Source organism: Callithrix jacchus, chromosome 22 (assembly GCF_049354715.1).
Source record: "Callithrix jacchus isolate 240 chromosome 22, calJac240_pri, whole genome shotgun sequence".
In the NCBI taxonomy this organism is placed as follows: Eukaryota; Metazoa; Chordata; class Mammalia; order Primates; family Cebidae; genus Callithrix; species Callithrix jacchus.
In genome coordinates, this window is record NC_133523.1 from 35,842,605 (window position 1) to 35,866,268 (window position 23,664).

At 51.8% G+C, this 23,664-nt stretch overlaps 1 protein-coding gene and 1 pseudogene across 6 annotated transcripts in view; one reads left to right on the plus strand and one right to left on the minus strand.

The window, feature by feature from the left end:
- AKT2 (AKT serine/threonine kinase 2) overlaps positions 1–15,491 on the minus strand; it is a 57,859-nt gene extending 42,368 nt beyond the window's left edge. For 2 of the 6 annotated variants that reach the window (XR_013530907.1, XM_035284423.3), the window contains exon 1: positions 15,316–15,491. The gene's annotated coding sequence lies outside the window, so the exon portion shown is untranslated. Of the gene's footprint in view, positions 1–4,060; positions 4,256–9,280; positions 9,556–10,255; positions 10,906–15,315 lie in introns of those variants that run through there. The other 4 variants (XR_013530908.1, XM_035284426.3, XM_078359685.1 and 1 more) reach the window with 3 other exon arrangements.
- A 6,685-nt stretch (positions 15,492–22,176) lies between these two features.
- On the plus strand, positions 22,177–23,197 carry LOC100389157 (prohibitin 1 pseudogene; annotated as a pseudogene).
- The last annotated feature ends 467 nt before the right edge of the window (positions 23,198–23,664 follow it).

Here is a 23,664-nt window from a genome sequence, read left to right on the forward strand (position 1 = left end):
TAAGTCCTTTTTCTCTCGCCCCCTCTCGCTGACCTGGTTTCGATGCCAGACAGCACAGATGGACTAGGGAGGCAGGTGGGGAAGCAGAGATCTGCATCTCTAGGAGTGGGAGCTGGTGGGTGGGGCTCCTTCCTGGTGCTGGGGAGGCTCGTAGGGGAGGTGGCAGCGACCCCCTCAGGAGCCTCTGTCCCCTGCACTCAGATCTGTCCCTTTCTACAGCGCCCAGAGGAAGACTGGCTCAGGACTTTTTTGTTTGTTTTTGTTTTTTCTTTCTACTTACAGAATTCACTGTATGTCTCCTTCAGGAGATAAATTCAAAAACAACAAAAAGCTGAACGTGGTGGCTCACGCCAGTAATCCCAGCACTTCGGAAGGCTGAGGCAAGAGGATTTTTTTTTTTTTGAGACAAAGTTTTGCTGTTGTTACCCAGGCTGGAGTACAATGGCACAATCTCGGCTCACCGCAACCTCCGCCTCCTGGGTTCAAGCAATTCTCCTGCCTCAGCCTCCCGAGTAGCTGGGATTACAGGCGCGCACCACCACGCCCAGCTAATTTTTGTATTTTTAGTAGAGACGGGGTTTCACCGTGTTGAGCAGGATGGTCTCGATCTCTTGACCTCGTGATCCACCCCTCTCGGCCTCCCAAAGTGCTGGGATTATAGGCGTGAGCCACCGCACCAGGCCTTTTTTCTTTTTCTTTTTTTTTTTTTAATAGAGATGGGGTTTCACTCTGTTGGACAGGCTGGTCTCAAACTCCTGACCTCAGGTGATCCACCCACCTCAGCCTCCCAAAGTGCTGGGATTACAGGCGTGAGCCACCACGCCTGGCTGGCAAGAGGATCTTTTAAGACCAGCAGTTCAAGACCAGCCTGGGTAACAAGCAAGACCCCCATCTCTACAAAAAATACAAAAATTAGCCAGGTGTGGTAGCACACACCTGTAGTCCCAGCTACTTGGGAAGCTGAGCCAGGAGGACTGCTTGAGCCCAGGGGGTTGAGGCTGCAGTGAACTCTGACTATACCACTACACTTCAGACTGGGAGACAGAGCAAGACTGTCTCAAAAAACAGACAAACTGAAAAAAAAGCTGGCCGGGCATGATATCTCACACCTGTAATCCCAGCACTTCAGGTGGCCAAGGCGAGAGGACCTCCTGAGCCCAGGAGTTTGAGACCGGCCTGGGCAACCTGGTGAAACCGTCTCTACCAAAAAAAATAAAGATAAAAAAATAGGCCAGGCGTGGTAGCTCACGCCTGTAATCCCAGCACTTTGGGAGGCCAAGGTGGGTGATCACTCGAGGTCGGGAGGTCAAGACTAACCTGACCAACATGGTAAAACCCCGTCTCTACTAAAAATACAAAATTTAGCCAGGCATTGTGGTGGGCACCTGGAATCCCAGCTACTCAGGAGGCTGAGTGAGGCAGGAGAATCACTTGAACCTGGGAGGTGGAGGCTGCAGTGAGTTGAGATGGCGCCACTGCACTCCAGCCTGGTTACCGAGTGAGACTCTGTCTTGGGGAAAAAAATTGAAAAATAAATAAAAATAAATTAAAAGTAGTTAGGTGTGGTGATGTGCACCTGCAGTCCCAGGTACCTGGGAGGCTGAGGTGGGAGGCTGGCTTGAGCCTGGGATGTAGACGTTGCCGTGAGCTGAGACTGTGCCACTGCATTCCAGCCTAGGTGACAAAGCCAGACCCTGTCTCAAAAAAACAAACAAAACAAACGAAAGCCAAAGACCACGGGAACTAGTAGTGTAACAGGCAGCATCTGCTGGGCTGGTGGGAACTCAGAAGGAAAGGCACCTGGGACGAGAGGAAGGAATCAGCTCCCTCACCTGCCACTGGCCATTCACCACTCTAGAAACTGCTCCAGTGTCTTGTGAGGGCATTTTGGAAACATTGACAAAGTGGAAAATGCACACGTGCTTGGAGGAATTTCTCCTGCAGAAAATGCTGGTGCCAGGGCACAGAGGTTCTAGGGCGGGAGTTCTCAACCTCAGCACTAGTGACATTTGGGGATAGAGAATCCCTGATGTGGGGACTCTTCTGTGCCCCAAAGAGGTTTAGCAGCATGCTGCGTCTCTACTCACTTAAGCCACCAGCACACTCTCCCCTGATTGTGACAATCAAACGTGTCTTCAGTCATCACAAATGTCTCCCGGGGGTATAAAACCCCCACCAGTTGAGGACCGCTGTCCTAAGTATGTGCTGCTGAGACAGAAACCTGGCAACAACCTGAAAGCTCACAGCAGGGGTCTGGTGCTATCATGGTGGTTAATATCACGACTCTACTGTAAAGAGCAATGCTTGCATAGCCCATACCAGGTGCCAGGCCCATTTGAGTGCTTTGCATATATCAATATAACCTTCACCGCAACCCTCGGTGGCAGACACTCCTACTGTCTCTACGTTAACGAGGAAACCGAGGCACAGAAGTGAAATGACTTGCCCTGTGACCTGATCTCAGGAAGTACAGACAGCCCGGCTCCCCCACGACACTGTGCCACACAGCCTTGAGAGTTAGGCAGATCCTGATTGGGGTCTTTGATTCCCCACTTTCTAGTCTCTCAAGCCTCTGTTTCCTCCTGTACCTGCAGGGACAGACAGCAGTGCTTTCATCGCAGGGTCACACAGGGAAAGGCTCAGCACAGCACCCAGCACGTGGAGGGGCTGGACGCGCAACACAACACAGCCATCCTGAGCACAGAAACACAGAAACCGGCCCCCCCGGGCCGACACTGAGACCCCATCAGCATTTGCTAATGAAGGCTCTCGGCATGACAGAACTTAGGTGGGATGTCTTTTCTGAAACACACACAGGCACTCCCCTATCACCTCAATTCTACAATTTTGTTTCACATGCTGACGTCATTGAGATTGACATGCACCTCGAAATCCTTGGATAGAGCTCACCTATTGCATTCTTTTCAGAGAAGCAGTTACAGGATCAATTACTGACCTTATAGGGCATAGTGTCTTAGACTTCAAGGCATGAGGAGGTATGTGTTCAAATGTTACATGCATAGAAAAAAGAAATCCGAAGGAAATCCGCCACACTAAAGAGGCAGGAGTGGGTGCAGGAGTCAAGGCAGCCTCAGGAACCAAATGCCAGCGTTTCAGCCCTGGTTGTGTCACCTGCTGTGGGACCTTGGGAAAGTCACGTTCCCTTTCTTTACCTCTTGTTTCCTCATCTGTGTATTAGAGATAATAACCACACATACCTCTAATGCTATTGGGATGGGTCAGTGAGTTCATCTACATATAGTCCTCCCAGCAGAGCCTGAAAGAGCAACTGCTCAACATATATCAAATATTATTATCATTGGCTGGGTGCCGTGGCTCACACCTGTAATCCCAGCACTTTGAGAGGCTGACTGGGGTGGATCATAACGTCAGGAGTTTGAGACCAACCTGGCCAATATGGTGAAACCCTGTCTCTACTAAAAATGCAAAAATTGTAATTCTAGTATTTCGGGAGGCTGAGGCCGGTGGGATTACCTGAGGTCAGGACCAGTCTGACCAACACAGAAAAACCCTGTCTCTACTAAAAATACAAAACTAGCTGGATATGGTGGTGAATATCTGTAAGCCCAGCTGCTCCAGAGGCTGAGGCAGGAGAATAGCTTGAACCCAGGAAGCAGAGGTTGTGGTGAGCAGAGATCGCACCACTGCACTCCACCCTGGGCAACAAGAGCAAAACTCCATCTCAAAAAAAAAAAAAGAATTAAAAGCAAAAATTAGCCAGGCATGGTGGCGGGTGCTCTTAGTCCCAAGTACTCTGGAGGCTGAGGCAGGAGAATCACTTGAACCTAGGAGGAGGAAGTTGTAGTGAGCTGAAATTGTGCCACTGCATTCCAGCGTGGGGGACAAAGCAAGACTCCGTCTCAAACACACACACACACACACACGTATATATACATATATATATATATACACACACACACACACACACACTTATATATATATATGATTGTCATTTTTCCTCTGATGGGTGGCGACATGGGAAACTTCACTTTCTATATTGTATGTTTCTGAACAAGTGAATTTTTTTTTTTTTTTTTACCTATTATGCCTCCTTGGTGAGAGGGTGGCACTGAAGAGACTTTTTTTTGCCAGAATAGGTCTGTTACTTAAAAAAAAAAAAAAAGAGAGAGAGAGAAACTTTCTTTTTCTTTTAAACACCACATGCTCCCCACACTCGCCCCATCTGTCTGCTTGGAGCAGGTGGGACTGGAAGCAGGTTGAAGCTGTGGGCAGGCTGCAAAAGAAACAGGGACAAGAATAAGCACAGAGCAGATTCCTTCTCCTCCCTGCCCCCCACACCTTCCCCCTCATGCCAGCCAGGGCCTTACAGCACCCACAGAAACCTATTCTGTCAGTATTCTAGGCTGCCTGGCCACGGGCTCCAACATTCCGAAAGCGCCATGCCGTGGCCAGCAGGATCCTCCACACACAGCTCTGACCCTGTCCCTCCCCAGGTCGGGACTTCTCCCCAGTGCTCATGGATCACGCCCAAGGCCCTAATGGAGGCTGCCAGGGCCCATCTGCCATGGCCCTGCCTGCTCTCCAGCCTTGCTGGTCTGCTCACACCAACATACAATCTCCCCTTCTCCTGGCCCTGTGAAGACTCCGTACTCTCCCACCCCAGGATCTCTGCATATGCTATACCCCCTGCCTGGCACTCTGTTCACCCATCTTCCTCAGGGAGGCCTTCCCTGACCTCCCCCGCCTCCACAAGCAGCTGACCCTCAGAATTCAGCCTTCCCTTCCCCTCACAGCACCTCTCTGTCACCTGCATGACTATGTGGGTAATGTCACCTCTCCCACTGGACTGTGAGTTCCACAAGGCAGGGACCCAGTCTGTCCTAGCCCCCACTGTGTCCAGCTCCACTCAGCACAGGGATGGGCCCGCTGCTTTCATTAATTCCAGGGGGTAGTGTCGAACAGAACCACAGCATTTGTGCCAAGTGAAGGCAAAAAAAATCCTACATGCATGCATTCCACAAATATCATACCAACTCTGTGTCATCACTGCTCGGGTTACCAGGGATTCAGCAGTGACCAAAACAGCCATTGGGGAGTCGAGGGGACAAGGGAACAGGCAGCAAAGTAAAAACAAACATATAAGCAAATTAGACAGGGTATCCAAAGCTGACAAATGTCATGGAGAAAAGCAGCACACGGAAGACTCAGCGCACGGGAAAGGCAGCAGGGGTTTCTGATTTTACACAGGATGGTGAGAGGAGGAGACAGCGAGGTCTGAGCAAACCCAGAAGCAGGTGAAAGAGCCAGGTGGAGACTAGGGAGGAACACTGCAGGCAGTGGGGGGGACAGGGCTGAGGCGTGCTGGAGGCGCCCTCAGGAGCTGGTGAAGGGGAGGGCCGGGAGATGTGGCTAGAGAGGAAGCTGGGGACCGCTGGGCAGGGCCTTGGGGGCCACTGTCAGCACTGTGGCTCTTACTTGGAGTGAGAAGGGAACTGTCCGCCTGAGGCAAGCTGGGTATGGGGGAGGGGCAGCAGGTGGAACCCCTTGCACCCAGAGCAGGGCAGGACTCCTCAGGGAGGCAGACTTCCTCTCCAGGAGCTGTCCCCAGAATAAGCCCTGGGCACTGGCCTGATGGGCTCGACACGCACCTCACTTGAGAACCATGAGGACTTGCATGCGGCAGATGAGAAAACCAAGGATGGCAGAGATTCAGTGAATACCCACAGCGAGAGATGGCAGGGTGGGAGCCACGGAGCCCAGATCCCTGTCCTCTGAGCCCTGAGCTGCCTCCACCTCCCTCTGCCTTTCCCCACAAGAGAAAGAGCCACCTCCCATCTTGCATTGCCTCTTCCAACACTCGAGCCAGCCCTCCCTCACCATCCCTGATGTGCACACATGCGTGGGACCCCTCCAGTCGGGCTCCGTGGGACATCCCTGACCCCTGCACCTCCCTGGGAGCTCCAGGACAGGGCCGGGTGGTAGGAGGAGAAACCAGTGGGTCTGCATCGTGACTAATACTCAGCAAGCACTCGCAAAGCGCCAGCCTGTTACTATCCCCATTCCTCACATGGAAAAACTGAGGCCCAGTCACAGCCAGTGGGTGCAGGAGAGGAGCCGAGACCAGACTAGAACTGACCCACAGACCTTTCTGTGACAACAGAAATGTGGTTACTGAACATTTGAACAATGGCTAGTTCAAACGATTAGTAACTGAAGAACTGACTTTTTACTTTTATTTAATTGCAATTAATTAAAAATTTAAAAGCTATACAAGGCTAGTAGCTACCATTTTGGAGTGCAATTCTATGGAATCCCTGCTAACTAGCACTGGGAGCCTAAAGGCAGGAAGCAGGGGTGTGACTCTCACAGGCCCAAGAGGAGTGGGATCATCCCAGCCTGGCTGGACGCTCGCGTGCTACACCCCATCTCTCCCGCATCCCAGCGCAGCTTACCTGGGGAATTGGAGCAGGATCAGGCCCAAAAAAAATCAGACCCAAACTCACACCTCTAGTCAACTCAAATCCTAACTCTACCACTTCCAGGCTACACAGGTCACTTCTCTGAATCTCAGCTTCCTCATCTGGAGAACAGAATCTTTGATTTTTTTTTTTTTTTTTTTGAGACGGAGTCTCGCTCTGTTGCCAGGCTGGAGTGAAGTGGATCAATCTCTGCTCACTGCTACCTCCGCCTCCCGGGTTCGAGTGATTCTCCTCCCTCAGCCTACTGAGTAGCTGGGACTATAGGCTTGTGCCACCACACCCAGGTAATTTTTGTATTTTAGTAGAGACAGGGTTTCCCCACATTGGCCAGGATGGTCTCCATCTCTTGACCTCGTGATCCACCCGCCTCAGCCTCCCAAAGTGCAGGGATTACAGGCATGAGCCACCGCGCCCGGCCTGTAGAATGGAATCTTAACACCAATCTGCTGAAGCACATGCTTATGTTATCTCAAAAGAATTTTTGTAGGCCAGGTGCAGTGACTCATGCCTGTAATCCCAGCACTTTGAGAGGCTGAGGCAGATGGATCACTTGAGCCCAAAAGTTCAAGATGAGCCTGAGCAGAACAGGGAGACCCCGTCTCTACTAAAATTTGTTTTTAAAGATTAGCCAGGTGTGATGGTCCGTGCCTGCAGTCCCAGCTACTCAGGAGGCTGAGGTGGGAAGATCACTTGAACCCACGAGGTGGAGGCGGCAATAAGCCAAGATGGCACCACTGCACTCCAGCCTGGGTGACAGAGCCAGACCCTGTCTCACAAAAAAATGAAAAATAAAAAAAGATAAGTTTTCTGATAACCATCAGTTGTCCTGAGGACCCAATGAGATGGCCTCACACACAGCTGGGGACAGGACCAGTGCTTGAAAAATAGGTGCCAATTACCTAAAGAACTCTGAAGTCAGGGACCGTCCTGAGCCTGTCAGAGCCATAGAGTAGCAAGCTAATGTTACTGCTGTCACCACTTGGTTCTAAAGGAATCATCCTATGTCCAAAATCCCCCTATTAACTTTCTGAAAATATCGTCTAAATGAAAACACACAGCTAAAAAAAGTCAACACCCTACAGACACCTCTGCCCACCTCCCAAGGCCTTTGGACACCAGTTTGAGAAGCTGGGCCGCAGGGGATCCTGTCTCCAAAGCAGAATATGGTCTGCTTTCTCCATCCCTGGCAGCACCTGAATCCGACCAGCTCTCTCCCACACAGGTCCCTCCCCACCCACCTGTGTCCCTCCTCTTTGGGGATAAAGCCCTGGCTCCCCACCCAGCCCAGGCCCTGAGCCCTGCCACTCTGCTCCGTCCCCCTCATCCACTCCCCCAGCTCCAGTCACACGGGCCTGCTGTTCCACCAGCACACCCAGATATTACCCTCCTAGCCCACCTCCTCGGGCTGTCACGTCATAAGGGCTCCTCAGCAGCCTTCCCAAGCCCCTCTCCCACCAGGTCCAGTTGATCTCTGTTCCCTCCTTCAACCACAACAAGCACTCACAGGCAAATGCAACTTCTCTGCCTCCTGTGACCGACCCCATCCAGAACTACACGTGGCAGACAGTAGTGACTCAAGCAGTATTTGTTGACAGATGGAATACACAAACGACCAAGAACAGCCAAGGGCTGCTTCCTGAGGCTGTTTGGCAATCAGACCCCACGGCAGCCGGGAGGGGATGCCTCCCACCCTCATCTCTTCCCCCTGGGCTCTGGGAAAAGGAAGGGCCAAGGTCATGGTATTGGGGGTGGAGAGAAGCAGCCACACCCCACCTCCTGAGCAGGCATGGAATGGAGTCATTTCTGGATGGCTGAGGCCTACTTTGTGCCAGCTGTCTAAAAGAAGAGAAAGTGGGAACGAAACCATGATGACCCCAGCAACAACCCCAATCACAGTGGGCAGGGCAAGGAGACGAGGCAGTCTTCAAAAGGCAGCTTCGCCAACAGAGCAGGGTTCAACTGTCCTGCCTATTACTGACCTCAGACAAATCCAATAACCTCCCTATACCTGTTTCCTGCCCTGTAAAATGGGGATAATTGTGACAGTGAGCTTCCAGGCTTTGGTGAGGACGAATGAGAGCAGACACCTTAAACTGTGCAGCAGATCCAGCACAGAGAGGAAAACTGCTCATGACAACGACTGGACATTCTACGTGGCTTCCCGTACCTGTTTCCTATCTACGAGGTGGGGTGCTAACACTGCCCAGCTCCAGGCTGCCGCGCAGGTGTGCAGAGCTAAAGAACAGTGTCCGGCTGGGCAGGAGTGCGGCAGTGGGAATAATTCATACTCCTGTTCAGAACCCTCTCATCAGCTATCAGGCCCCACCACTCTCTCCCAAGGACCAAGGACAAGCCCGTGCCAGCTGCCCCGCAGAGCCTCTTCTGTGCTCTCAGGTGAGTCAGTCCTGTCTGGCAATCCCCACCAGCAGCACTGGCCCAAATTCATCCCGCACCTCCTCAGGAGACCTGCACTTTCCAACACAGCAGCTCCCGGCACCCCCCGACTGCCCCACTCAGCAGGAAGGTTCCCATTTACAGCTGAGCCTCCCACCCTCATGTTAGGGAGATGAAATCAAGCCCCAGGGTTCCACGGCGACAAAGAGGGGTGCCAGGAGCAGGGTCCTCACCCACGTCAGCTGTCCCTGGGACCAGGTCACTCAGCAGCCCTAGCTGAGTAAGGGGACGCCAATGACCCACCAGATCATGAAGAACTCGAAGCCAGGCTGGAGAGGAGAACTGGGGAGCAGGAGCTGCCCCAGCCCGTTCGGAAAGGGCCCACAAGGGGGCAAACCAAGGAAGGCTTAGGTTTCTGGCCTCACCCTTAGAAACAACATCTGCCGACGAGCTTCTTCAGCAGGACAGCTGGGCTGGAGAAACTCCTGCGGGGACCTCTGACATGCATTGTCCTCTTGGCTGGCCCGGCTTGCAGTCCCTTGCTGGGCACACTCAGAGCACCCGGGCCCTGTTGTGGGTGCCGAGTTGGCAGTGGGTCCTGCCCCAAGGGGGCCAGGCTGCGCTCCCACCCAGCACCCCTCCCACGCGCGCTCCCTCCCTCCTGGTCCCGCTCCCAGGCTGTCTCCCCTAGCTGGGCCTCTTGCTGCTTGGCTGGCTGTCCAGAAGAGCCTGCCATGGAACCACCCCACCGTGCGGCCCGGAGGCCTGTGGTTGAGGGCCTTCCGCTGAGAGCTCTGGGAAGCTGAAGAGAGGCCCAGGAAGGGGTGTCCCTGGGCCCTCCAGGGGCTCAGAGCTCAAGCCTGAAAGACATTCCTTTCCATCCCAACCCATCCCAGGGGGCTTCTGGAGACCCTAGAGGTTTGTTCTGCGGGGATCTGCTCCTTCTAGGAAGATACCCTGGAACACATCTCAAAAAACAAATGCCACGGCACCTGCTCCTGCAAGATAAGACCAGCCGGAGCCACAGAGTGAGTCTCCCAGCTCCACAACAAATTTAAAAATGAAGATAAGCCTTAGGGATGAGGCCATGCATGGGATCAGAAGTCACATGCACCAGGGGCTACTGAGCTGTGCTGGAGGAATCTCTGGAGGCCCAGATTCATAGCCTGTTCCCAACACTTCCTGGTTGGGGGACCCAGCACAAGCTACAGAGGCTCTCCAGGTCTCACCACTGTAAAGTGGGAATCAGAGGAGATTCCTCCTGGGTCAAACGAGTCTTCACCCACATCCTCCCATGGCTCCCTCACAGCACTCCATCAGTCCCTGCCCACAAGTCACCTTCTCAGGGAGGTCGTCCCTGATCACCCAGCTACAGTGGAGAAACATGGCCACACTCTCACCTGGCCCGCATTTATTTTGCCTTCGTAGCATCAACCACACCTGATGCCCACCAGAGACATGTCTGTTGGGTGTCAGTCACAAGACCTGGTCTTTCCAATTCCAGGAGCACCAGGAATGGCGCAGGCCTGCAGGCCCACAGCGGCGTGGAGGGAGGGTCAGTGGGTGCTGTCTGTATCAGATGTGGACTGCTGCTCTGCGTTGCTATTCGGTATTAGTCCAGTTGGTTGGGGTGGGGAGGGATGGGCAGAAAAATCGGCCCACTGAGCCTCCTCGCCTCTCTCCCTAAAAGTAACAGCCACGGGCTCTGGGGAACACGGTGTGAAAACCACAGCAAGGGAGGCAACCCTTGGGCCTTTGCTGGCTCCAAGGCAGTGACGCTACTCGAGGGGAAGTGGGAGGCCTGTGAACACCCTGCTCGGCTCAGTCAAATCTCCCCACATCCCCAGGCAGGAGCCTGTGACTCTCTCCTGTGTCACTTGCTAAGACCCTAAATCTGACCAGGCTGCTCCTGCTGCAACGCCAAGCTCCTTCTCAGACAGTGACAGGCCCTGCCAGGCCCACAGCCCTGGTCTGCTCTCCTCCCTGCTCCCTCACTCCACCAAGCCACACAGTACTCTATGAGGTTTGTCCCTGCACCTCACCAAGCTCTGTCCTCCCTTCAGACCTTTGCACTGTGGTTCCCTCCACCTGGAGGGCTGTTCCTTCTCCTCCCACCCCACATGATTGCCTCACCTTGCCAAACTGGGATCAGCTCACAGGCCCTCCCCTCGGCCGCCGGCATCTAAAGAAGCACCCAGTCATCACCTGATTTGAATTCGCTGCCTAGCACCTCCCCTCTAACCAGCTCCTTGCTTATTCACCTGCTTCAGGTGGGTCTCCCTCAGCCCCATGAGGATAGGGACTTTGAGCAGTACACTACTGCATTCTCAGTACTGATGCAATGCTGGCACACAGGAGGTGCTCAGTAAATGGTGGCGGATGAGTGAAACCTTTTCCTCAGCTCCATAATGCCCTCAGCATCAATCCTCACCTCTCCCCCAGGCCCACAGGCCTGCAAAGCATAGCTACTGCTGACTCCCGCAGGCATTTCTGCTGCCCCCCTGCCCAGGCACAGCCTTCCTACCACTCCCAGAGCTGTGGTGGACTGGGAACCAAGGGCAGTGGCATGCACCTGTAGTCCCAGCTACTCAGGAGACTGAGGCACGAGGATCGCTTGAGCCCAGGAGTTCAAGACCAGCCTGGGCAACATAGTGAGAACCCTGTCTCCACAAAAAAATTAAAAATTAAATGGGTGTGGTGATGTGCACCTGCAGTCCCAGCTACTCAAGAGGATGAGGTGGAAAGATCACTTGGGCCTAGGAGGTCAAGCCTGTAGTGAGCTGTGATCACACTGCTGCACTCCTGCCTGGGTGACAGAGTGACGCCCTGTCTCAAAACTAAAAACAAAAGCACAGAGCCTGACCTCTGAAAAGACTTGAATGTGTCTACCTGGGAAAGGCTCAGGCTACAAAGCCACTGTGTGCAAGAGGAATGGGCCTGGGAGCCCACTCAGTTCTGACTTGATTGTATGTCCCCCCCCACCTCTGTTTCCGCATCGGGAAAACTGAGACGCTAATTTGGGCCCTGATCTCCTCCTAGTGCTCTCTGACATGGTTCTGTGGACTCACAAGGGCCTTCAAAGTCCTGGCAGAAATATTAAGAATTACAGTTGCAAAGATATACCGATGGCTCACCATGTGTCGGGCACTCTTCTTAGTGAGGAGACGTTTCCGGTAGGCTTACTGTATGCCAGCACAGTTATGAATGCTTCCCACAAATTAGTCTACTCAACCTTCACAACAATCCTATCAGGTGGGAATTATCATCATCCCCATGACACTGATGATGGAATCAGCTCAGAAGGGTTGGGGAGCCCGCTCAAGGTCACACACCATGGAGTGGCAGGGCTGCATTCGAACCCTGTGCTCTGACTCACTTCCATGCAGCTCTTCACAGAGACTGGAAACCAGAACAAAGTCCTGGATCCTAGCTGGACCAGGCTGGGGAGTTGAATCCCAGAACGCTCAAGGGGACCAAAGGCAGGAGGTGGGGGAGGCTGGATGCCTTGGTTCCATAACAACATAATCATGACTGCCAACCGAGACTTACACAGTGCCAGGCACCACTCTAGGAGCTTCTCATGGAGTAATTCACATAATCCTCACAGCAGCCTGAGGTGGACGTCCTTCTGAGACCACTGTATGGGAGTGAACACTGTGGTCCAAGGCCACACAGCTGGAACCCACTTTGCCATCTGGCCACAGGCTAATGCAGCTCCCCGAAATCTGTGTCACCCGCTGCATGGCTTTCTTGCTATCTTCTGCTCCCAGCACACATCTGTCCAGGGTTAAAGGATGCCCTGGCTCAACTCTGACGAGGCACCAAGAAATGCTGGACTGGCTGTAGGCAGAGGTGCTCAATGCAGCCTGAGGCTCAGGAGTGAAAGGAAAGACATGGGGTACAGTCACCTCTGTCCTGTGCCCTTCCTTCTTTTCACCCAGCCTGGGACCTGGTGAGCAAGGAATGCATGGCACTAGGGGCCCACTGACCTGGGTTCAAATCCCACCCCAGCCCCCACAGGGTCTGATAAGACCTAGGAGAAGGCAATTTTTCCTCTGAACTTCCAATTTTGGACTCTGCAAAAAAAAGGACACAAACATCATATAAAGCCGCACACAGAGGGCTGGGCAGAGTATATGCTCACAGACAAAAGCCACTGCTCCAATTTCTCCTTGACAAGAGGAGCTGAAGCCAATCACACCTCTACCACTTCAGCTATGAGACCTTGGGGACATCTTCGCACTTCACAGCGAGTGAAATGACTCCTCATCTGTAAAATGGTATCAGAGTAGCTCATAGGTCTCCATAAAACGGGCCTAACCACAGGTGTGTTTTGAGACTTCAGTGAGGTCACATGTGCAAAAGGCCTGTCACAGGCCTGGCATAGGGTGAATGCTATAAACAGTGGGCATCCACTAGCTCTGGAAATGCTTTGCCTCTCTGAGGCACTGTTTTCTCATCTAAAAGGGGGAGCATAACAACACGCCTACTGCTCTAGAATTAAAGTATTCAGCAAGTTTATCGATATGAAGCATTCCAAATGGTGTGTGGCCCACAGAATGCACAGTTACTATCAGCCAATTTCATGATTACTGTTTTCACTGCTGCTCTTAGCCCCATCAGGTAAACTCTCTAAAAGATGGCAGAAGGAGAGGACCAGAGGAACAAACCCCTAATGGAGAAAAATTCTACAGAGCCCCCCACTGCCTTACAAACTGTGGGACCTTTCTCTCCAGGAACCACGAGCCATGGAAGCCAGTCAGCTTGGAAGTCACTGCTGCTGACCGGGGGCAACCGTCTGGCCCTTCGACCATATCACCAGCCCAGGTCTGCTGGGTCAATGAGGGACTGCAGCCAGTCCTCCGGGAACTCCAGACCCAGAGCAAAGGCTACAGGGCAAGCCAAGGTCATGATCTGGCCTAGGGAGCAGGGACACTGGCCATAGACCTCTGGAGCTGGCTGCTTCCAGTACCAGCCCACAGACCACAGTAAGACACCAGATCCATGGGAGACCTGATTGTCCCAAGCCCTTCAGAGCAGCCTTCCTCCCTGGGCCAGGATGGGGCAGGCTGGGCCAGGGGCACCCCCCTCCAAGTCCCCTTGGTCTATGCAAAGAGGAACAGCTGGGAAAACAGCTCTCGGCCTCACTGCAAGGCCAACTGTTATTGCCTTGGTGGGGAGTGTAAACACGATGTGTGACTGAGCTGGTAACTCGGAGACACAAACGGCTTCGTGGCCAGCGACGGAGGAGCATGCAGTGGTCTGTGTTGGTTCCTGGACCCTTCACACCCACTGCCAACCAAGGTCAGCCCCAACTGAACTCCTGCTGCTTCTCTGGGAAGGGAGGAGTAGATGAGGTTGAAAAGCAGCCCATTGGAGGCCCTAGTTACTCCAGCCCACGCGTCTTGCTGAGCCCCAAGAGGTCTCCAAAGGAGAGGAAGAGGTCCAAACAATCCTAAGATCAAGATGCCCCTAGAAAACTTGCCCCGGGGGAAAGAGGTGTTCCCCCAAACACTGCTTCCTCCCAAGTCTTAACAAGCTGGTCCAGGGGCACGGCTCCTCAAATCCAAGCGCAATCCCTCTTCCTCTTCCAAATGTAGAGCCTAAAGCTCAGACAACTTCAGTGACTTCTAACACATCTTTCCTCTCTCCATCATGGAAAGAAAACTGTTATTGCCTGGTGAATAATCTGAGAGGGTAATGCAAGCAGAGCACTCCATGGTCCAAAGCACCCCAGTAACCACGCCGTTCTCTCCAAAGTCATCAAGAAGTTCAATGAAGGCTGAGTTCAGTGTAAACCCCCAACCCCACACACGTCAAATACAGGAAGGAGAAACCCCTCCTCACCACTAGGCACAACAGTCCTCCCAAAACGCGCCCCTAAAACCCACGCGCCCGTCCCACCCTCTCCCAGTCCCTCAAAGATCACAAACATCACAGCCCTCTGATTTGGGTTCCCCTACGTTCCAAGTGGGGCTCCCCCAGCGCTGTGGTGATATAACCCAGCCACTTGGTACAGCCTCCTCCCCAGAAGCCCCCACCCCTGTAAATACAGTACAGAATCGGCTTCCACAGCGCCAAAGAGGTACAGCCCTCTACACTTGATGCGGCGCGCCCCCGTGAATGTTTAGCCCGCGCACGCCAGGCTCCATCTCCCCGCCGCGGCCCGCAGGTCCAGCCCCCGACCCGCACACGCTGGGGCCTACACTCCCTGCCCCACACAGTCGCGGCGCTCCCCCCGCCGCCTCAGTGGTACGGTCCGCCGCCACCGCCCCCGTTCCCCCGGGGCTAGTCCCACCGCCCCCGCTCGGCCACCCCAACTCAGCTCCGGAAGGGGGGGCTCGAGGGCCGCGGTTCCCCCGGCGGGCACGGTGGTACAACCCATCGCGGCACCGCGGGGGGCCCGGACGCGACCATCGCGGAGGGGGGAGAGCTCCGGGACACGCGCTGGCGCACTCACCTGTCACCGGCGGCCGCCCAGCCTCTCCGGCGGGGCTCTACCCCCGCCCATCGCCACGCTGCGCTGGTTCCCGTTCCTTGTGTTTCCCGGCGGCGGCTACGAAGCCAGCGGCGGCGGCGACACCTCCTCCGAGCCAGATCCAACAGATCGCGCGGCGCGGCCCCCCCGCCCCCTCCCCCCAGCCCCCGCTGACTGCCCCCTCCCACCCTCTGGACGGAAATACCGCCCTTTCGCGCCACAAACAGGAAGTGACGTACAAAGCAGCGGAGACAGACTCGGAGAGAGCGAGAGCGCAAGCGCAGGGCAGGGAAGGAGGCGGGTTCACAGCAGGACGCCTGCGCACATTAGACAACTTTGGGCCAGTGTGGGTTCGAGGTGGGCCTCGCTAAGGCCTGAGGCGGAAGGCGAGATGGGGCTGCGCAGGCGCACTTGGGCTCCGACGCCTGCTTTCCCTAGGGACTCGCGGCGGCGATTATTTCCCGGCAGCCGCTGGCCGTGGGAAATAATACGCCTTGATCTTGTTTTACTCTGGGTTCCGAGGCTCTTAAAGGACCCCGGAGCAGGAGTTAGGAGGGGTTTCCTTTTCAGTGTGCTCGCCATGGTTGAACTCTGCCTCTGAAGCCACGCATCCCCAGATTTGAATTTCCTCCTTTCTGGTGACTGTAGGCAGAAGTCTTGACCGTTTTCTGTGCCTCAGTATCCACATCTGCTAAATGGAAACATCATCGCTGTGTCGCTGGCTTTTGAACTCTTAATGTAAACAAAACAGTTTTTACAAATTAGTTCATGATTGCAAAATACTAATGCCACCTGCTCTCGTACATATTCCAGTGAATCTGGGATATAACGTTTTATACTGTAACTTGGGCCCATAAAGGCCTTAAAAATCCTACGCTGGGCGCGGTGGCTCACGCCTGTATTCCTAGCACTTTGGGAGGCCAAGGCGGCAGATCACGAGATCAGGAGTTCGAGACCAGCCTGGCCAACATGGTGACACCCCGTCTCTACTAAAAATACAAAATTTAGCTGGGTGGGGTGGTGGGCACCTGTAATCCCAGCTACTCAGGAGGCTGAGGCAGCAGAATTGCTTGAACCTGGGAGGCGGAGGTTGCAGTGAGCTGCTATCACACCATTACACTGCAGCCTGGGCGGCAGAGCAAGACTGTCTCAGAAAAAGAAAAGAAAAAAAAGAGCATACGATCAATCATTATTCTTACTGCTCTTACATAAACAATCAGATCATGTTTAATAAGAAACTAACCTTATTTTGCAACAGATTGATTTGTGTTTTTGAAACAGGGTCTTGCTCTGTCACCCAGGCTGGAGTACAGTGGTAGGATCACAGTTCACTATAGCCTCCACCTCCCAGGTTCAGATGATCCTTCTGAGGTCAGCCTCCTGAGTACCTGGGATTAGAGGCATACACCAACATGTCTAATTTTTTTTGTATTTCATGTATCACCACGTCTGATTTTTTTGTGTGTTTTTTCTAGAGATGGGGTTTTGCCATGTTGCCCAGGCTGGTCTCCTGGACTAAAGCAATCTGCCCTTGCCTCGGCTCCCCAGGCACTGAGGTTACAGGCATGAGCCGTCACTCCTGGCAAGCAACTGATCTTATTGTGATTGTGTTTGGCAGAAACGGGTGAATATAGAGAGAAAAATTATGTTTCAGAGGAAAACGATAGTGTACCCATTATTAGATTCTAGTTTATTGTTTTGGAGGATTTGTTATTTATCTGGAAACTTGACTGGATCCTGAATTCTTTCAGTTTCCTCAGATGTCTGGCTATGACTCTCCAAACTGACATTTCCAGTTTTTCTCCCACCCTCTGACTTGGAGTTACTGAAATTAAGACTTCCTTTCTTTCTTTTTTTTTTAATTCACCTGGGTGCAGGTGGGCTAAGGCTGAAAAGGGCGTTAGCCAAGACTTCCTTTCCTGAAGGCTTGCAAGGTAAAACTGGAAGACTTGGTAGAGACTTCAGAGAAATCACCCACAGACACTAAGGTATAGACCACCTTCATACCTACTAATATACAAACTAATCAGAAAATTATACTGAGGCCAGGTGTGGTGGCTCATGCCTGTAATCCCAGCACTTTGGGAGGCCGAAGTGGGAGGATTACCTGAGGTCAAGTGTTTGAGACCAGCCTAAGCAACGTGGCAAAACCTCATCTCTAAAAACACAAAAATTAATTATGCGTGATGGTGATCCCTGTGATCCCAGCTACTTGGGAGGCTGAGGCAGGAGAATCACTTGAACCCAGAAGGCAGAGGTTGCAGTGAGCCAAGATCACACCACCACACTCCAGCCTGGACAACAAGAGTGAAACACCACCTGAAAAAAAAAAAGAAAAAGAAAGTTCACTGGAACCCCCGATGCAAATTGCAACCAGGAAATCTGTCAAATTATCACTGCCTGCCCCTACTCCAACTGAAGATACTTTGAGCCCAACATCTAGAAGTCATCTCAACTGGCTGCCCTCCAGGTTCTGAAACTAGTTTGCAGAGTGCCCCAAACATTAACTAACCTTTTTCTTTTGTTTCCTCTTATTAAATACCTGTTTGCACTTGTGCCATACAGAGGCCTGACTTTGATGGGAGCCCACCTGCCACATCACCTCCTGGAACGAGACAGAGCTGTTTAATTGGACTGACCTAGTCCCAGGTCTCATACTACAGACACTAATCTGATATTTCTCTCATCCACCACCAACTCAACTTTTAGTGTGTGGGACTTCTTTTTTTTTTTTTTTTTTTTTTTGAGACAGGGTCTCGCTCTGTTACCCAGGCTGGAGTGCATTGGCACAATCTTGACTCACAGCAACCTCTGCCTCCTTCATTCAAGTGATTCTCCTGACTCAGCCTCCCAAGTAGCTGGGACTACAGGTGCGCACTACCACAGCCGGCTAATTATTGTTTTTGTATTTGTAGTAGAGAGGGTTTCACCATGTTGGACAGGCTGTTCTTGAATTCCTGACCTCAGGTGATCCGCCTGTCTCAGCCTCCCAAAGTGCTGTGATTACAGGCGTGAGCCACCACACCCGGCAGCAAGTGGGACTTCCAGAGAAGTTTCAGACAGGAGAAAGGAAGAAGTTTGAGAAATGCCATCCCAAAATATGTCCCTTTGATATGCTGATTACTTCAAAGGAAGGGAACCTGGGGGAGAGCAAGGGCAGGGAGGACTTTCTCTGACTTTCCCTTATCTGCCCAAGCATGGATCCTCCAAAAGGAACTCCATAGTCATGAATCCCCTCCCCAGGAATCTTCTCAATCAAGGTAAGATGAACTCAGATCACAGGAGAGGAGACTGAAGGTTGGCACCACACCCTGACCTATTCTTCTGGGACAACTTTTCTTATCTAAGAGACATAATCTGCATAACAAGACAACTTTTCTTCACCATACACTTCCTGCACCTTCCCATAACCTGTCTCACCACCACTTCCCAGAAGCCCCAAGCTCCGCTTCTTTCCAGTAGCTCAGGATGCTATATAAGCTTCAATCCTCTGACCCTTCTTTGAATCACATATATTGTGGGGCTCCCGTGCATACTTACATAATTAAAATGAGTTTTTTCTTCTGTTAATCTGCCTTATGTCAATTTAATATGTATCCCAAAGAACCTAGAAGGGTAGAGGGAAACCATTTTTTGCTCCCCTACACCAGGCACATAGTTGGGACTTGGGGATCAAAAAATCTTTGTTGACCAAATGTGGCTTATTTATTTACTTTGAGACGAAGTCTAGCTCTGTCACCCAGGCTGGAGCACAGTGGCGTGATCTCAGCTCACTGCAACTTCCGCCTCCCAGGTTCAAGTAATTCTCCTCTACTCAGCCTCCTGAGTAGCTGGGATTACAGGCATGTGCCACCAAGCCTGGCTAATTTTTTGTATTTTTGGTAGAGACGGAGTTTCACCATGCTTGCCAGGCTGGTCTCGAACTCCTGACCTCGTGATCTACCCACCTCAGCCTCCCAAAGTGCTGGGATTACAGGCATGAGCCACTGTGCCCGGCCAGCCAAATGTGGTTTTGATTAGGAAGGTTAAAGCTCTGTCTGGGCTGATTTTTATTCCAGATCTGAACTTGCCTATTTACCAAGAGTTGGCCAGGCACGGTAGCTCACGTGCCTGTAATCCCAGCACTTTGGGAGGTTAAGGTGGGCAGATCATTTAAGGCCAGGAGTTCGGGACCAGCCTGACCAACATGGTGAAACGCCCATCTCTACCAAAAATACAAAACTAACTGGGTGTGGTGGCACGTGCCTGTAATCCCAGCTACTCAGGAGGCTGAGGCAGAATTACTTGAACCTGGGAGGCGGAGGTTGCAGTGAGCTGAGATTGCGCCACTGCACTCCAGCCTGGGTGACAGAGCAAAACTCTGTCTCAAATATATACATATATATATTTACCAAGAGTTGGTAAATATATATCTTTACAAACAGTCTCTCGGCCTTCATGGAAGAATGCGCACTTATTAGGTACAGTCCGAGGAACTTTATCCATGACCTTGTTAAATGTTCCTGCAGGCACAAGTGTCTGTAAAGCCTATTTTGCAGAAGTAAACAAAGGCCCAGAGACGGGAAGTCTCTCGACAAACACCCTACATCCGAAAATGTTGTGACTCCCTGATCCATTTCCAGTGATCTCTCAGGCCAGCCTCACACTTACCACAGTTCTGGACTTCTCTGAGGGTCCAGATTTGAAGTACAGCAAAGTCCCATTTTTGGCTAAAATAGGTAGATCTGAAATAGTAAAATCCTTACAGCATAGCCTCTCACATTATTAGGAGAAACTGAGATAATATTAACACCACCTGATCTTTTTTTAGGTCATCAAAAGAAAAATTTTCACAGCTGCCTAGTGATTTAGACACTCTATTCAAACTTGCCACAAGATGGCGCCACATGAGCTGGCCATCCCTGAAGAAACCTAGCTTGTCTTGCTGGCATCAAGTCTTCTAGAGCAATTTGGGGGACCATTCTATTTTAACATTCATTGTCTAAAAGGAAGCTCTTACACAACACCTAAATGCAACATGTTAAGGGTGTCTGGAAAAAGATAAATAAATGCAAAGTGTGATCCTGAACTGAATTCCAAGCCAGAAAAAACAGCAATAAGGAACGCTATTGGGACAATTGATGAAATTGGAACATGATTGTGCGTTAGATAAAAAGTATCACATCCATATAAATTTCTTTTCTTTTTTTTTTTTTGAGACTGAGTCTCACTCTGTTGCCCAGGCTGGAGTGCAATGGTGCGATCTCAGCTCACTGCAAACTCCGTCTCCTGGGTTCAAGCAATTCTCAAGGGATCCTCTTGCCTCAGCCTCCCCAATAGCTGCTGTTCCTACCTAATTTTTATATTTTTTGTAAAGCCAGGGTTTTGTCATGTTGCCCAGGCTGGAATTGAACTCCCGAGCTCAAGCAAGCCACCTGCCTCTGCCTCCCAAAGTACTGGGATTACAGGCAATTTTGGAGATAAAATTAGGTATTAACACTGTATGCCAGGTACTGTTTTTTTTTTTTTATATATATAGAGAGAGAGTCTTGCTCTGTTGCCAGGCACCAGGCTGGAGTGCAGTGGCACAATCTGGGCTCACTGCAACCTCCACCTCCCGGGTTCAAGCAATTCTCCTGTCTCAGCCTCCCAAGTAGCTGGGACTACAGGCACGCGTCCCCACACCCAGCTAATTTTTGTATTTTTAGTAGAAACGGGGTTTCACCATGTTGGCCAGGATGGTCTCGATCTACTGACCTCGTGGTCCACCCACCTCAACCTCCTAAAGTGCTGGGATTACAGGCGTGAACCACCGCACCTGGCCACCAGGTACTGTTTTTTTCCCCCACACTTCAGAGACTAAACCAGCACCAGGTACTGTTTTAAGCCTTTCATGCTAATTGACTCATTTAATCTCCACAACCATTCCTTGGGGTAGATGCTATTATTACTCTCATCTTGGCTTTTTTCTTTTTTTTTTGAGACATGTCTCACTCTGTCACCCAGGCTGGAGTGCAACAGTGCAATTTTGGTTCACTGCAACCTCCAACTCCCTGGTTCAAGCAATTCTCCTGCCTCAGCCTCCCAGGTAGCAGGGCTTACAGGTGTACCCACCACGCCCGGCATCTTAGTGAAGAGGAAACTGAAGACAGGTTGAATAACTTGTGGATCACACAGCTGTAAGATCAAGCTCTTCATAATAACACAGTCAAGAAGGTCTGAGGATGGCCAGAATAAGCTCTACTGATAATTTAGGAGCAAGCACTCTGTAAAATGTCCAGGGGAGGAAAGGCAACATTTACTTTTATATTTTATTTTATTGAGACAGAGTCTCACTCTTTCCCCCAGGCTGGAGTGCAGTGGCGCTATCTTGGCTCCCTGCAACCTCCACCTACTGTGTTTAAGTGACTCTTCTGCCTCAGCCTCCCCAGTAGCTGGGCTTGCAGGCACATGCTACCATGCCCAGCTAATTGTTGTTATTTTTAGTAGAGATGGGGTTTCACTATGTTTGCCAGGTTGGTCAACAAACAAATAAAACAGGGTCTCACTCCTTCCCCCAGACTGAAGTGCAGTGTTGTGCTCATGGCTCACTGCAGCCTCCAACTCACGGGCTGGGTCAATCCTCCCACCCCAGCCTCCTGAGTAGGTGGGACTAGAGGTGTGCACTACCATGCCTAGCTAATTTCTTGTATTTTTTGTAGAGAAGCATTTCGCTATGTTGCCCTGGCTGATTTCAAACTCCTGGGCTCAAGGGATCCACTCACCTCAGCCTCCCAGAAGGCTGGGATTACAGGCATGAGCCACCACGGCTGGCCTCAATATCCACTTTTAGATACACAAATATTATACATTCAAACGTATAAAACAGGTGTGAGGGGGAGAATCCATATAGAGGTCAGAGTGGAAGCAGGTGTCAGAGGGTCCCACAGAAGAAAACATGGCTGCCAAAGTGTATGAGTCCATCAGCAAGTCTAGCCTGGCCTTAGCTGTTGCAGGAGGTGTGGTGAACTCTGCCTTATATAATGCGGAAGCTGGGCACAGCTGTCATTTTTGACCGATTCCGTGGAGTACAGAACATTGTGGTAGGGGAAGGGACTCACTTTCTCCTCATCCCCTGGGTACAGAAACCAATTACCTTTGACTGCCGTTCTCAGCCACGTATGTGCCAGTCATCACTGGTAGCAGAGATTTACAGAATGTCAACCTCACACTGCACATCCTCTTCCGGCCTGTCACTAGCCTTTCCTTGCATCTTCACCAGCATCGGAGAGGACTATGATGAGCTGGTGCTGCTGGCCATTACCACTGAGATCTTCAAGTCAGTAGTGGCTTGTTTTGATGCTGGAGAACTAATCACCCAGAGAGCTGGTCTCCAGGCAGGTGAACAATGCCTTATGGAGCGAGCAGCAACCTTTGGGCTCATCCTGGCCGACGTGTCCTTGACACATCTGACCTTTGGGAAGGAGTTCACAGAAGTGGCGGAAGCCAAACAGGTGGCTCAGCAGGAAGCAGAGAGTGCCAGATTTGTGGTGGAAAAGGCTGAGCAGCAGAAAAAGGCAGCCATCATCTCTGCTGAGGGCAACTCCAAGGCAACTGAGCCGATCGCCAACCCACTGGCCACTGCAGGGGATGGCCTGATGGAGCTGCGCAAACTAAAGCTGTGGAGGACATTGTGTACCAGCTGTCATGACACTCTCATAACATCACCTATGTGCCGGCGGGGCAGTCTATGCTCCTCCAGCGGCCCCAGTGAGGGCACACCCTGCCTGCACCTCCGAGGGCTGACTGGTCCACAGTCCTGACGATTCTAGACACTGCCTTCCTTCTGCCCCCACCCCAGAATCTCAAAAAAAAAAAAGGGGGGCGGGGACCGGGCGCAGTGGCTCACGCCTATAAGCCCAGCACTTTGGGAGGCTGAGGCGGGTGGATCACGAGGTCAAGAAATCGAGACCATCCTGGTCAACGTGGTGAAACCCTATCTCTACTAAAAATACAAAAATTAGCTGGGCATGGTGGTGCACACCTGTAGTCCCAGCTGCTCAGGAGGCTGAGGCAGGAGAATTGCTTGAACCCGGGAGGCGGAGGTTGCGGTGAGCCAAGATCGCGCCATTGCGCTCCAGCCTGGGTAACAAGAGCAAAACTCCGTCTCAAAAAAAAAAAAAAAGGGACATTCCCTGTAACCCTGCAATTTTACTCCTAGGTATTTACCCTATGGGTATGTTCACAGATGAGCAAAATGTGGTATATACAAGAGGCACCGTTTGTGATAGAAAAGGACTCGGAAAACACCTAAGTGTCCATAATTATAAGACTGGTGAAATACATCATGGTATAGCCACAGTTTTTTTGGAG